The 15,975-nt window shown below is 44.7% G+C and overlaps 3 non-coding genes across 3 annotated transcripts; 2 read left to right on the top strand and 1 right to left on the bottom strand.

The window, feature by feature from the left end:
• Positions 1-1,159: 1,159 nt before the first annotated feature.
• On the top strand, positions 1,160-1,241 carry trnas-uga (transfer RNA serine (anticodon UGA)). The gene has a single exon. It is a non-coding gene; the product is annotated as a tRNA-Ser (tRNA).
• A 6,131-nt stretch (positions 1,242-7,372) lies between these two features.
• trnar-ucg (transfer RNA arginine (anticodon UCG)) lies at positions 7,373-7,464 on the bottom strand. The gene is given in 2 exon segments: positions 7,373-7,408; positions 7,428-7,464. It is a non-coding gene; the product is annotated as a tRNA-Arg (tRNA).
• An 876-nt stretch (positions 7,465-8,340) lies between these two features.
• trnas-gcu (transfer RNA serine (anticodon GCU)) lies at positions 8,341-8,422 on the top strand. The gene has a single exon. It is a non-coding gene; the product is annotated as a tRNA-Ser (tRNA).
• The last annotated feature ends 7,553 nt before the right edge of the window (positions 8,423-15,975 follow it).

Genomic DNA, 15,975 nt, shown 5'->3' with positions numbered 1-15,975 from the left:
TTGTAATTGTCACCCACTCTGAAAGAAGGGAGGGAAGCTAAAGACTGGAAATAATATGCTGGGTAGCCTGACTTCAACCTGTTCCAAGATTCAAGGGACTGTTGAGGAGAATGGGCGAAGATTTGTCAATAGATCATCGTGTAGTACGGTGATGCTCCTTGGAAAAAAGATAACAAACGTCTCTATGTGAAGATAGTTTTCCGAAACCAGAGGTGCAAGGAGACCTTGTGCAGTATTCTCTACTTGCCTACTTCAAGGCTTAGTCATAGATAAAGGAATTTTAACATGCAATTTTAACATTCAGTTCAGGAGTAGAATATAAAAGCAACAATACAATGTTGACAGATATAAAACGTTGGTCAGAAGACACTCGGAGGGTCCAGAGGAGGTTCACTGGAATGACACCGGGAACGCATGGGTTATCGTGTTCAAACGAGGGGAGTCTGATAGTTCCGTGCCTGTGCTCACTGCAGGGGCATCTCATTGAAATTTATGAAATATTGAAATCCCTATTTAAAGTAGTACGGAGGGTCTTTCCTATAGTGGGGCAGTCTAGGATTAGAGAGCGGGGCCTCAGAATAGAAAGATAATAGTTTAGAACAGGGATGAGGCAGAATATATTTATCCAAAGGGTGGCGCATCTGAGGAATTAGATGTCACAGACGGCTATGGAAGCCAAGTCATTGGGTGTATTTGAAGCAGTGGTTGATAATTTCTTGTTTGTTAAGGACGTCAATGTCCATGCCCAGTAGAATGGGGTTGAGGGGATCATAAATCAGCGCTGCTACATTGGCGAAACAGACTCAATGGGGCGAATTCCTGTTCCTGTCCCTTTTTTTTTATGGACCTATGATCTTATATTATTATTCTATATGTGTTACACAGTACAGCTGCCATAAAACAACAAAAATACATATATCCGTCATTATAACTCTGATTCTAATCCTGACCTTTATCCCCAGCAGTGGAAATCTCCTTCATTGACGATACTGACGCCAGTGTTATCCCTCTACACACACATTCTGACCTACCTGTCCTGAAACAAATTCCCACATTGTCCAATCATACTATTTGTATTGGAATGGTGATTTATCATTTCCATCACTGAAAATAAATCACTTCAGGTGCAATGCTACGGTGGGTGATTAACATAGATGGAGCTGCGATGACCGAGTGGTTAAGGCGTTGGACTTGAAATCCAATGGGGATTCCCCGCGCAGGTTCGAGCTCTGCTCGCAGCGGTCACACTACAGGCACGAGGGACCAGAACTCCACCTGCCTGTCAATAACTCCCTGGCTGCTGTCTGAACGCTACATTCTCTGCCAAACCCAGGCGGCAAATGTTAAGATTCTTACACTCTTCAATACTCTTCCATTCTCAGTGCCAAGAGTTCATTTTCACTCCGACTCTGATCAATCTCGGTGAGGAATCTTAAACAACCCTTTCTCGCGGAGTTTACTTAGCGACGACATTGTTATTTTGCAAGCGAGTATCTAAGAATAGATTTCGGGTAGAAACAGAGCGATTGATGTCGGTAAGTTCTGCAACTGTATGGATACAGAGCGCCCCACTTCGTTCACCAACCTACTTCCTTCAGCTAGACTGGGGACGATATATCGCACTGAGCAGAATTCCTGCATCCAAATCAGCAGTAACTCTGGAATTTTAAGAATTAATGGCACCAATTTAAAGTTAATTGTCTTTATAATTGAAGAAACTCGGAGAAGTAACATCAATAAGTATAACGTAGCGCCCTCTGTTGCTCCCTCTGTTGGAAGATCATGTGTAAACGCATGAACTATTTCCCTCCTCCGTCCGAACGGTGACAATACTTACGAGCCCTCCAGCTTCCGACTTTAAATGAAGGGACGGAAAGAACCATTTCGTTTTCTCGCTGGGGTGAACTATTCTGATGGTCAAGAAAACACTATGAGGAAAACGATGGCCCAAAGTGAACATGAAATTGGTAAATTGCAGTGTAACTCTCTCTCTTCCACTGCCTTTCAAACTCCCCCGCTTATCTCTCTTGCCCTGTCTACGATGCGACTCTCTCCCCAGCTTCACTTCCATGTCTCACTCTTTCTCTATCCGTCTCTGTAACATACACAAACTCAGACACATTCTCTCCCCCCCCCTCTCTTCTCTCTCTCTCTCTCTCTCTCTCTCTCTCTCTCTCTCTCTCTTGCTCTCTCTCTCTCTCTCTCTCTCTCTCTCTCTCTCTCTCTCTCTCTTTCTCCTTTCTTCTCTGCACATACTTCTTTCCTTCTCACTCCCACACTCTCCTCTCAAGGCTGAAGCAAGCGTTCAGCAATCAATAATCGATGTTTGTGCTCAGTGAAAGGACTGCGTATTTGGGGTGGGAAGTTTATAGATATTCCTTTACGACACAGCTGGGGTTGAGTATAGGGTAGGAGACGTGAACTGGTGCGGCAACGTAGGGGCGAACAGGTAACAAGACATGAAGGAGTAGCGATTTTCCAATAAATCTGTTCCCGGAACTTTGGTTCAGTGCTCTGTTAAGATAGGACCATCATGTGAATTTTAGCTGAAAAAGTATTGAAGTTTGAACCAATAAAATATTTACTCCTTTCAATAAGAAATATTGTTCAGCCGAGGGTGGGAGGGGGATTTGAGATTATGACTCAGTCGCTGAACAGGGCCGACGGGTCCATGAAAGGGAAGAGCTTTCGCAGTTTCATGTCACTCGCTCTGCAGAATCTCCATTGCACTCTTGACAAGCGAGCGACCGTACATTGCCGTACATAATCTGGTTCGCTAATTTTCCGTCAATATCACCCTCGCCGGTTGTGACTGGTGGGGTGTAGCGACTGTGCACACTCCCGTCATCAGACAACAACCCACAAACCAACCCTCGTCAAAGACATGCACCATACCTGGCTGCCATTGGTGTGTGCAGATGTCAATCTAATATGTTAACCAATGGCGGAAAACGGTTTCACCCAGGGGTTGTTCTCTCCCACAGACCCTGACTGGCTCTGCCTCCCCAAAGTCCTCTCAATCCTGAGCAAAATCTCAGAACAATGTCGCGTTTTTTAACATTTATATCCATATGCTTCTATCGGAAGTTGGCGGCGTTGTCAGGGCGTAGAAATAAAGGCGGACGACAGAAGATTACCTCCTCTCACCTAGGGAGATGGAAGAAGATTTGGTGGAGAACATATGACCGGCAAGTGTGGTATGGGGAGTAGGATTGACAGCAAGTTTGGACCAGCCTGACCTTATTGAATGTCAGGGCTGGCTGAAGAGGATTAGAGCCTTGCCCTTCTCCCTGTTGTCTGTGTGTTTAAAGAAAGGGAATAAACAGACATTTCTTGGGCCGGCATGCTAACTCAATGGATATAATAGGGACCGATGGGAGATCAGTTGTTCCCAATCTATATAATCAGTTTGCCCGAGGAATAATTTCCAAGTCTGAAAACGGCACAAGATTTATATCTAGCTTTTGTTAATAATGCAGAGCTGTATGATTTATGTTTTGCGGGCTCTCTGTCTCTTCGAGCCCACAATGATGCTGCAAGTTTTTTTATTGTACCTGTACCTCACCGTCCCGAGGCACACGGCAATAAACTCGACTGGACCAGGCAATACTCACTGAGATTTGAGCAGTGATGCACACGTCCAGATGAGTCAAGGTGATTTAGTCAAACTGAGTGATTACGACTGGAGTCCAATATGGGAAATACATGGTCACCTTCTTCTACAGAGAGACAGCATCACTGAGTGTGTTTAATAGGCGAGTGATTGAGGTGCAGTGAGTCGTGATGAAGATCAAATTATACATTGTATTTGTTGTAAGTTAATGTCTGTAAGACCTCACACAGTTATTTCGGGCTTTATTGAGACTGCACCTGCGATTTTTTTTTTCAAAATCATTTTCTCCTTGTCAAACAAATGTCATATAGAACAAATAACGAATCGCTGCAGGGATAGTGGACAGCGGGTCAGGTGACATCTCTGGACGATAAGAAATAGAACACAATTCCGATCCACACACTGCCGCTGAACTGAACGTAGAGAGTTGATGACTAGAGTGGGGAGCTAAGAATGGGGAAGGAGTTGGGAAGGAACTGAAGGGTGCAAGTGAGGATGTGTAGTAGTCAGCTCGATATGCTCACTGTTGTTCGTTAATCGTTATTTATGTCGGTAATATTGATGCAAAATCGCGTCTTGATCAGGAAGTTTCTGCATGACACAAAATTAGGCGTTGCTGTTGATACTGAGGGAGATTACTCTTGATTACAAGCGTACCTGGTTCAATTAAAGAAGTGGCGGATGTGTTGTGAATGGATTCCAACGCAGATAAGTATAACGTCTTACACTTTGGAAATAAAACTTGCAAAGCACGTGTGCTGTAAATGGCAGGGCATTCCGCAGTACAGTTGATACGAGGGACCCAGAGGCACAGGCTCACTGTTCACTGATTTCGGAAATATAGTGAAAAGCCTTTTCTCATTCCGGCCTTCCTCATTCAGGGCAACAGGAAGGAACGAAAAGTAAGACATTATGATAGGTCGTTGTTGAGTTTGTGGATAGAGTGCCATGTAGAGTTTCGGACGCTCTATTATAGAAAATAGGCCAATAAACTGGAAACAGTGCAAGTAAATTATACAATGTCGTTTTCAGGACAAGAACTGGGTTATATAAAGAATTTGTCCAAGCTTGTCATTTGTTCATTCCAGGACGAGGGGAATGAGATTTAAACAGAGATAAAATGAATGTTAACAGCCTTTTTTTTCTGTGCAAAGGAGACCAAATTAGTTGAAATTGGAATATTTGAAAGGAACGTGGGCAGCAACGTTTCCATGAAGAGTTCAGTGGATATGTGGAATGAGCTGCCAGAAGTAGATCAGGCAGGTAGAACAGTTTCACAGAAGGGCGGGCCCTAGAGGGATATGGTCCGCACGCAGGAAATTGGGACTTACTCTGGCGGAAAAGGTGGTCGGAATGGTTCTTTCAGTCGAAGAGCCTGCATCAAGTCATATTACCTTCACGACTCGTATCAGTGGGTTATGTCAGATATCACTGGACAGACATGATATGGAAGGCAACGGCAAAGAATGCATGGTTACTAAGCCGACTACCGCTATGACCAGGCGGTGGAGATGCTGTCATATTGCTGAACAACCATATTGTCTCTGACTCACTTTTCACTTCTTACGAGCAATGCGGAACAATGTCATCCCGTGATGCGTTCACTGCCGGGACGAATATGTAAACACGAAGACTTCGATCAACCACCAATAGTCAGAATCAGAGTAGACACTGGTGCGTTGACTGTCCTCTTTCTAATTAAACGTGTCTTGCTGGTGCACAGGTAGACAGATGGCAAATATATTAGATGAAGAAACTTACACGAGCGCTAAATGGGCACAGAATATTGTCATGAAACGGTTTTTGATCTCACCGGTAAAGCAGATGAAATTAATGAAACATTCCAACAGTTCCATTGCAGGGACCTGGAACCTGGAATAGTCGAATCACTCCACTCACCATGTACAGATTCTTCAGAGCGAAACGAGCAGGAGGTCCTTCTCGGAGGTAGAGAGGGTACAGACGAACTTAGGCTGGGAGAATGGACAAAGAAGTGGCAGATGGGATGCAGTGCAGGGAGATACATGGTCGAACACTTTGCTATCAAAAATGAAGGAGCACACTTTCTAAAAGGAGAGAAAATGCAAGCAATAAAACTGAGGTGCTAAGAGCCTTGGGAGTCCTTGTACAGGCCTCCCATTGCGACGTACACAACCGCACCATAATGTCCCAAAGGCTAATTTGTAGGTTCAATCTGTGGTGATAAAGACACATGCGATGTTTGCTTTCATTTCAAGAGGACTAGAATATAAAGCAAGGATGTGATTCAGAGACTTTACAAAGCACTGGTGAGGCCTCGCTTGCAGTATTGTAAGCACTTTTAGTTCCTTTACCTGAGGAAGTATTGCTGAAACTGGAGAGGGTTCCAAGGAGATTCAGAGAAATGATGCTAGGATGGATTGGCTAGTGATATGAAGAGCGTTTGCTGGCGCCGGGCCAGCTCAAAACGAGAATCAGGTGCCTCAATTAAGGCACTCAATGGAACAAGGGAAAACAGGAAAACCCGGAATAAGGATCGATGAACCGGACTGTGAACGGAAATGCGGATTTCACGGACCGGACCATGGCAGGTACATGGACTGCTTTACTTAGCCAACGAAATGGGAGACATATCTGGACTCATACGAGTGTCCATGACTACCCATTGAATTTGGACTTAGTAGGAGGAACCGAAGCAGAAACTGTTCAGGTGAGGAACGGTTCTGCCAGACGGAGGATGGTGGTGATAGAGGGGAACTGGTTGGTTCTTTCCTTGAGAAATGTGGAGATTTTTAAGGCCTTTTAATACGGGGACTGGACGTCCGTAGAGAAAATGAGACGGTCATAGCCAGGGAACTGGAATTTAGTGAGTGGCACGGGAAGGTTCGCGAATGCAGGTGGGAAGGGACTGAGTATGGGGCATAGGATGGACTGGTGCTATGAGAACACAGGATCAGTGGGGCAGGAGCAGGAGCAGGTAGAGACCATGAGCCTACCTGGACAATCAGATTTGTGAATTGAGTCGGAGGTAGAGCGAGCAGTTCAGGGCAATGGAACCATGAGTTACCTACAGTGAATGGAGGTTCTCCAGAGTTGATGACGACAGTGATAATGTCGGAGACAGTTCTGTGATCGTCCGCACCCCGGCGACAGTTCTGTGATCGTCCGCAGTCGGGATTATTCAAGGTGTAGGGATGAAGATGTGTCTGAGAGTTCCCGCCTTGTCTCAGCAAGGTAGAGGTCAGTCCGCCACTCTACAACAGCAGCACTTTGTCTGCGTTATTGAAGGTAAATTTGGGGATGGGGGTTGAGATTTGGGAGGGCAGCGCATTCAGAGGGGTACGGTATGAGGAGAAGTCAGGATTCCTGATGCTGAGGCGGTTGATGTCTAGTTGGCAATTAGTGATGAAGATATCCCAGAACAGGCGGAGAACCAGCGTGCTAAGTCCAAGAAGAGGAGGGGTGTTGGAGACAGGAGAATGTACCGTCACTGCTGGGTGGTGAATCCTCGCCGATAAGGTGTGCTCGGAGACGGAGCTCAATGTGAAATAAACTTCACCTTCCCAGCAGAAGCTCCTTCTGAATATCTGAGAAGCTCCAACCAATTGTTTATAAAAGTGTCTGCACAAATACCACATAATATTATATGTTGTGAAGACGAGGCATTACATTTTCACTGAGGGTGTAGTACTCTGGTTAATCCCCACGCGGAATTGAGACAACCAATTGGTTGCAGGGAGTGAGAGACAGAATGGAACCGAATCCACCAGGTTTTCAAAACGACCGTGGCAGGACTCGAACCTGCAATCTTCTGATGACTTCCACCAATCAAGCATCGAAGTCAGACGCCTTATCCATTAGGCCACACGGCCGTATTCTGTGAGAAAGGGAACATGCTGAATGCTGAAAGGAGGTTCCACCTGTTAAGTGGCTTCCTGACCGAGCTAAAAAGACACTCAAGCAATGATTTCATCCCAGGTGAACATTCGACCTGTTGTCAATATCTCTCCATGCATTCCTACTTTGAGCTGTACAATATTTAGTTTCTGTCACACAGAAAGGCATTCTCAAAGGCACATGCCACGTTCTTTTGCAGCGGCGTTATATTCTGGGATTGGAATCAGTGAAATGGTCCACCACATTCAAAACATTATTGATAGAGTGAACTCGATTTCTTTTTAGGTATTTCAGCCGTTGGTTTGGTATTCCCGAACCGAGTAGCCATGTGTATGTGTCGGGTAAGCGTTAGGGTGTTCGGATCTGCGGCTGCGCACAGCCGGGCGTGCCGTCAGCGCGTCATAATATGGTAACTATCGGATTATTGCATTTGCCCAAAACAGGGAAAATCGTCATTCTCGAACCAGATGGCAAATTCCTATAATATCTGTTTACTTGAAATCAAGCAATATGATAACAAAGCTATTCAGATTTTATTTAATTCGACATAAATTTATCTCACTTTACAACTCAAAACATTCACAGTTTCTCCGAGTTACAGAGCACGGATTCGATAGGTATGCCACAGCACGTCCATGGGGTCCAAAGTGCATAAAATACCTATTTCCATGTTTCCTGTGGTTGGCACATATCTCTCTAAACTGTCCTTACCCAAACTCCATGAATTCTGGTAAGCACGGCGAGCAAAGTAATTCGGCCTAGAATCTGAACACACATGGGTGGGCCTAAAGCAGAAGTTTTAAATGCTGTGAAGAAAATCAGAACTTCGGAGTACTAGAGAGGGAAGAGCAGACGAGGTGGCCGAGAGGTTAAGGCGATGGACTGCTAATCCATTGTGCTCTGCACGCGTGGGTTCGAATCCCATCCTCGTCGCGACATGTTAATCGGGGGGACCACTTTTGAAACTGTCACTTAAAAACATCCAAGCCTCCAAATTTTGTCACAGGGACGCCAGGCGGTTTGTTATGTGAGTCATGAAAAGCGATATTCATCATTAATTTATCACCAAATTTGGCCTCAATACCACAAGATATAGGAGCAAAATTAGGCTATTCGGCTCACCGATCTCCGCCATTGCATCACGGCTGACGCCTCACCTTGAGTATTGTGAACAGTTTTGGGTGCCTCATCTTAGAAAATATGGGCTAGCACTGGAGAGAGTCTAGAGGACGTTCACAAGGATGATTGATGACTCCGGGACTGTACTCGCGGGAATTCAGAAGGATGAGAGGGGGATCTAATTGAAACTATTCGAATGTTGAAAGGACTAGACAGAGTAGATGTGGAAAGGGTGATTCCCATGGTAGGGGAGTCTCGGACAAGGGGGCACAGCGTCAGGATGGAGGGGCGCCCTTTCAAAACAGAGATGCGTAGAGATTTATTTGGCCAAATGGTGGTAAATTTGTGGAATTTATTGCCACATCCAGTTGTGGAGGCCAGGTCGCTGGGCGTATTTAAGGCAGAGTTTGGTAGCTTTTTGACTAGTCATGGCACCAAAGGTTATGGGGAGAGGGCTGGGAACTGGAGTCATGAGGAGAGAAAAAAAAAAGATCAGCCATGATTGAATGGCGGAGCAGACTCGATGGGCCAGATGGCCGAATTCTGCTCCTATGCCTTATGGTCTTATAAATATCATATCATACATATCATTCCTCTCAACTCCATTCCCCTGCCTTCTCCTCGTCACATTTGACACCCTTACTACCTGTCCACCTCCTCAACTGCCGCTTTAAATATACCCAGTTACTTGCTTTTCACGGCTATCCGTGGCAATAAATTCCACAAATTCATAACTTTCTGGCTACAGAAATTGCTTCTCGTTCCTTTTCTAAAGGGACGTCCTTATCTGAGGTTGTGCCTGCTGGTCCTCGACTCTAGCACGACATCAAAATCCTCTCCAGGTCCATTCTAACTCGACTTGTCAATATTCGATAGATTTCACTGAGATCCCCGACTCATTCTTCCAAATTCCATCGACCAAAGCCCAAGGTCCTAAAATATTTCTCACATGTAACTCTTTTATTCCGGGCATCATTACCGTGACGGTCCTCTGGACTATCTGTGAAGGAGCCAGTTCCCTGATTTCTTGCCACACTCACTCAATAACCTGGGATATATCCCATCTACTCCTGGTGATCTGTCCATCTTATTATTCTTTGAGTGTCCCATCGCTCCCATTACCTTGTTAGCAAAGTGCCATGGGATATCAACATATGCTTCCTGATCTCTCTATCCTCGATGACAGTCTTCTTAATGAATACTGACCGGAATTGTTCATTTCGTGCTTTCCCCACTTCCTCTGTCTCCAGACATACGTTCCCTTCTCTGTCCTTCTGTTGTCCTATCTTCCTACGTTCTCTGTGGTGCCCTTTATTTTTAAAAGTTTCTACAAAGTACCTCGGTACTCTTTCAGGTCTCAATCAGCAAAATAATTTCCCCTCCCTCCGCCATCATTCAGCACTGCTGAATCTCTGTCTAATTTGCGTATTGCAGCATACTTATCAGCGGCTTTGCTGAATTACAACCTGCTTTCCCAGCAAAGTAAAGTCCTGATCTTACTCACCCTAACCTCACAAGGCATGCTTTATGAAGTTCAATGTTCTAGGTAAGTTTATTGTCAAAGTACATGTGTGTCAACGTTTACTACCGAGATTCATTTTCTTGCGGGCATGCACATTAAAACAAGGAAACACAAGTGAATCAGTGAGGAACAGCACACATCAAAGTCGGATAAAACGCCGATGTGCAAACGACAAAGAACAAAACAAATTATGTAAATAAGAAACACACATCAAAGTTGCTGGTGAACGCAGCAGGCCAAGCAGCATCTGTAGGAAGAGGTGCAGTCGACGTTTCAGGCCGAGACCCTTCGTCAGGACTAACTGAAGGAACTGATGTAAATAAGAAATAAAATAACAATTAATATGAAGTCAGTATCAATCACTTGAGTTGTGGAGCCCTTTGATGTGAGCTCATTGTTCGGGTGAGTGCAATTATTCCCCTCTAATTCAAAAGCCTGATCATTTAGGAGGAAAAGCTATTCCTAAACCTAGTGCTGTGGGAATTGACGTTCCTGAAACTCCTTCCTGAAGACAGCGTCCTTAAACAAGCATCACCTGGACAATGCGCGTTTTCATGATGAATGCTGTTTTCCTGTGACATCCCTCCTTGTAGGTGTTCTTAGTGGTGGGGAGGACTTTACTTGTGACTAACTATTTTTATTGTCATGTACCCCGTGACGGGTTAAATAACCAGCAGAAATAGAAAACACTTTGGAGTCCGGTATTGCTATTAACTAATGATATTTGTTAGTAACTACGCAATACAGTAATATAAATGCAGGTAAATCAAACAAGTTAGCAATGATTACATATAAGTAAGTATGCAATGTATATGAAAACGAAGCTTCTTCAAGTCTGCTGGTAAATAAATAGTCTTACGATAATGAGTAAAGTTCAGTTCAGTTCGTGGTATTGAGTTGAGTAGTGATGGAGAGAGAGAGAGAGAAACAGGGAGAGATTTGAATTGTCAGGCGAGCTGACGCCGTCGATCTTCCCGTTGTCCTCCGAAATCCTTTAAAAGTCATCGACTGTGACCGCAACAAAGGGGGCCGTTCTTCTGATGTGGAATCATCATCCCAGGGAAGAGTTGGCCACATGGACAACTCCCCACCAGTCACTCCCTTTTCACACTGTAAGAGCCACCGATCGATCCGCCTGATCGATCCTCCAAAAAAAAACACTTTCTTTCTGTGAGCACAACGACAAAAAAATAGATACGTGGTGAGACTTTAATCTCTTCCAGGGAATATGGCCGTTGGCTCTCAAAGAGCTCATCCACTCTTTGTAAGGCCTTGTTTTTTTTAGTCCTGCTGGGTGTTCTCACACCCTCCTCGCCAGACTAAGTCCGGTGGTGGAGCCGGCCAAGTCGCCGACAACTCGACCACGGCTCCCGGCCGAGCACCGGGCGCCCGCACCCGCCGAATCTCTCCGAGCGTGATGACAAGTTAAACTACATCTTTCCCTGCATGTGGTCTGTGACATCCAGTGAACAAAACCCAACGAGTTATTTACGACCTTAATGCTCTTTGATCACATTCCCTAACTATCATCCCTTTGAGAATATCACCATACACACTTCTTCCTCCATGTCCTACTTCTTCATGAAGTCGAATGAATGCAAAGTATTTATTTGGTACCTCGCACGCCAATTCTGGCTCCGGGCATAAACTCACAATTTTATCATTGAGTGGTCCTGCGCTCTCTCCAGCATAATGTTAATTACAGTGTATGCATAAAATGCCTTGGGATTTCCCTTAATCCTCCTCACTCTTGTCATTTCCTCGTCACTATTCAGTCTCCCGAATCACAGAGTGATTGTATCGTTGGTTCCCTATGTTCCTTCGAGACCTAATATCAGCTTTTCATAATTTCAGATGTCCACAACATCTCCCTCCTCTCTCTCTCTCTCTCTCTCTCTCTCTCTCTCTCTCTCTCTCTCTCTCTCTCTCTCTCTCTCAGTCTCTGAAGTAAAGACAATGGTATTTTGTCTTCATATGTAAATCAGTAAAATTGTGCTACTGGAACTAGTTCATGATGTCAGATAGGAGAACCTACAAGTTGAGAAAGAGGAGAAAACGAGGGTGAAAGAAAGGACCGGTAATGACGGGTGCAATGGTGGTTATTACCGACGGAATTATATCCCATGATGAGGCAGTTCTGTTTCAACCCCGAAACAGGGGTAAATGATTCGCCACGACATTCAATGCAACCGGGGCGTGAGGTAAGGTGCAAAGTGGATCCCTCTGGGACGCTGTAAACAGTTGGGTTGTTACTCTAAGGCAACACACAAAGATCTTAATGGAGCTCAGCAGACCAGACAGCAAATGTAGAAAAGAGTAAACTCTGATTCTGTGTGTGTTGTTTTCTATTTCAAGCATCTGCAGGTTTTCTCGTGTTTTAGTTTAATAGCTCAATGCATAACATGGTTTAAATTTACCCACAAGTGGCGGTACAGAATAAGAAACATGAAGGCAACTGAATAACTTACAACATTTATTTCTAACGTCTAATGGGTTTCATAATCGGAATCAATGGGTATTTCAGAATATTTCTGAGCTCCTTTCGGAACTTGCTCTGCGTCAAGGCGTAAATAAAAGTGTTGGTGCAGGAACTCATAATCTGCAGCATTCCCGATATCTCGTCTGTGATGTAACGGGGGTCAGTGACAGAATAATAAACAAACGTCTTTGAAACCCGTTGATAGATGTAAAATACCACTCGTGTTACCCACAAGAATATAAAACTACCGGTTATACTAAAGAGCAAAATGATGGATTTGCGTCGGTTCTCCATCTCCTGGTCCTTGTCATTCTCTGCACACTTTCGTTCCCGGAGCCTCCTGCGGGCTCGACTGGCCACTAAAATCTGCCTGACAGTCCGAATATTGAACAGCAAAATCAGAAAAAAAGGAACACAAGGGGTTAAAATATGGTAAATCATTGCAAATGCCGCCCATGAGGGAGACTTTTTGTAGCTTGATGTAAAAACACAATACCAGGGAACACCACCCATTATTACCAAAGGCTCGTACACAAAGCCCCAGGGGACACACTCCAAACTGGCCAGCACACTCACTATGCATACAACCACCGCCGCCGTTCTCTCGGTGCAATATTTTGTTTTCAGCTTCTCACAGCAAATAGCCACAAATCGATCGACAGTGAAAGCGACAGTCAGCCAGACAGAGGTCGCAGTGCTCGAGAAAATTAACCATGCACCGAATCTGCACACAGGAGTGATGAACAGGAAAGATTGAGGGAAATAAATCCAAGCAGTCCACGTCAGCAGAGGTTGCGAGATGACGACCAGGAGATCGGCGGCGGCCATTCCCACCAGGTAACGAGTGACACATTTGGACAGACCGCACTTTCCCCGGGACACTATCACAACCGCCAGCAGGTTCGCTGGAAGAGAGACACAGAACAGCAAGTTTGAGAAATACTGAGCAGAAGCCAATGCAGCAGTGGGAGGGCATCCTGTAATATTTCCATTTTATTGTTGCATTTATTGGTGGAACGGTCTAAAGAGGGCGCAGATCTATAGGGGCAGAGAAGGACTTCACACAGTAAAGTAAAGTCACTATTATCTGTGTACGGATCCCTTACTGATGACCGAAATGTGAAGTGGCCAACGGAAAGCTAAAGCTGTGCAATCACATCCACATTGTCCATACTGGATGGAGGATTTTCTCCTCGTCTCATTAGCATGAAATGAATAAATCCGGACTCTGATTGCGGCATTCTTCCATTAGACAATCATCAACTTCCATGGCGCTCCCTGCCAGCTACAGGACAGCGGAAGGATAGAAACAATCTGGAAATGCTAGAAATACTCATCCAGGAAGAACAGAATATGTGGAAAACCGCAAAAAGTGTCTCGTCTCAGAAATGCTCTGAGAGAGGCCACTGACACCTCTGTGAAGTTATCTCTTTCCATTTCAGCTGAATGACGCTTAATGCTTCCAGCTTTCTCCGTATTTCCTATTCCAGCATCTGCCACCTCCCTGACTTCACGACAAAACACTGGCTGATGCCATAATTACAGCGCGATCTGAAAGAACCTGAAAGACAGATGTGAAACCAGCACAGAGAACAGGGGAAAGGAATTCATCGTCAAGTAACTGACGCTGTAGATATAATAGAAAACATTTCGCAGAATTAATAACTATGAAGAGACAAGTCGGTTATGGTAAATGGGTCAGCAACGACTTCACTGTGTTGTCCATCAGCTGCTTCACATTCAGTCACAGCGCACACTATAATTAAAAATCCACAAGTTTCACGCTACAAGATGGGACTGCTCGCAAATGTTACAACCAGTCGATGGTTTGATTATTATACCTCACGCAACCGCTCACATACAAATGCACACAATCGATCTTTTTAACCTCCTGCGGTTGTTACAAACACAATATTTGCAATATTAATGTAACCGCTACCAAACCAAAAGCATAGAAACCCGAACAGGAACACTATTGAACAAAAGCAGCTGAGAAAACTCTGCCTGACCCGTGAATTCCATAGATATTAGCGGAACCGCTGAATTCCAGCAGCAGTTTGTTTATAGATCCAGATCGCAAAATCCACATTTCCTCTGTTTCCATTCCATTCCAGAAATGCGGTAGACTTGGACTGGACATGTGGCGGCAGAATCCAGCGACAGAAAGAATTACAACATTGGAATTCAACTTCAGTCCCCACCTACAGCAGCTGATACGGCGGCTTACCGGGAATTCCAAAGGCTGAAATAAAAGGATAGTAAACTTCCCCTATTCTCAGGATGACAGGATACCCCATTTCAGTGACAGTCTCACTTCTGCTGCACGGGAATTCACAGCTTCTGCAGAAACTTTGAGCTGTTGTATTCAAAATGTCCTTGATTTATACGAAGGATCACTCTCCAGGGATGCGGTTATACCCCTGAACAACATCATTAGTCACAATTACCTGAACAAACACTTTAATTCAACACCAATGCCTCTGATATAAATATTAGGCCATTTTCAGAGAAATATAGCAAATTTCTTGGGCAGTCATCAGCAGTAACTCATTTGGTGCAAATAATGCTGGATTTTCCTGAATAATGATTCTGCTGCGACGTGTCATAACCTCAGAATGGAGGAACAAATTTTCAGGACGGAGAGGAAAAGAGAATTTCTTTATTCAGTGATTCTTTCTCTAGTTAGAAGCTATAACAGTGCAAGACAGGAAGACACCCTTTGTCTGTGATGCTGGGCTGACATAATTAAGACAGTGGTGCCAATTAAACTAACCCATCTGCCTACATGTTGTCTGTATCCGCCCCCCACCCCACCCCCATTCCCTGTGGTCTTCTTTGCCTGCCTAAGAGCTTCATAAATGCCACTGTTTTATCCACCTGCAGCACCACCCCAGAAATACATTTCAGACGCCCTCAAACCATTTTTTTTTATTTTGTTTTTAGTAACTTCCTACACGTGTCGTTGGTACGTTTTCCCCTCTCACCTTCACTGCATGCCCTTTATTTTCTGCCTTGAGAAAGATACCGGCTCTGACATATCAGTGTGATGCTGGCGACCTGGATGGTGACTGAATGGTGTGCACAAATGGAAGCACACAGACTGAGTTACTATAACAAGTCATCATCCCCGCAGTGCTCCGCATCTGCAGTGGAAAGGTTGGAAACGGTTTGATTGTTTGCCAGGAGAGTTGATGAAGAAAGTGAAATTTCATTCCGGCAAGTGTGAGGTGTTGCAATCTGACATGAGCTTGAACAGCACTGATGTACTGAGTGATCAGCGGACAGAAGTTGTAACACAGTTAGACACGATCGTAAAGGGCATCTGTGGGAAGTTTTTCTTCATTGTTCCGAACACAGAGTAGTAAG

Source organism: Mobula birostris, chromosome 13 (genome assembly GCF_030028105.1).
Source record: "Mobula birostris isolate sMobBir1 chromosome 13, sMobBir1.hap1, whole genome shotgun sequence".
In the NCBI taxonomy this organism is placed as follows: domain Eukaryota; kingdom Metazoa; phylum Chordata; class Chondrichthyes; order Myliobatiformes; family Myliobatidae; genus Mobula; species Mobula birostris.
The sequence above is the reverse complement of the archived record's forward strand: the minus strand, read 5'-3'. Positions and strand labels throughout refer to the sequence as shown.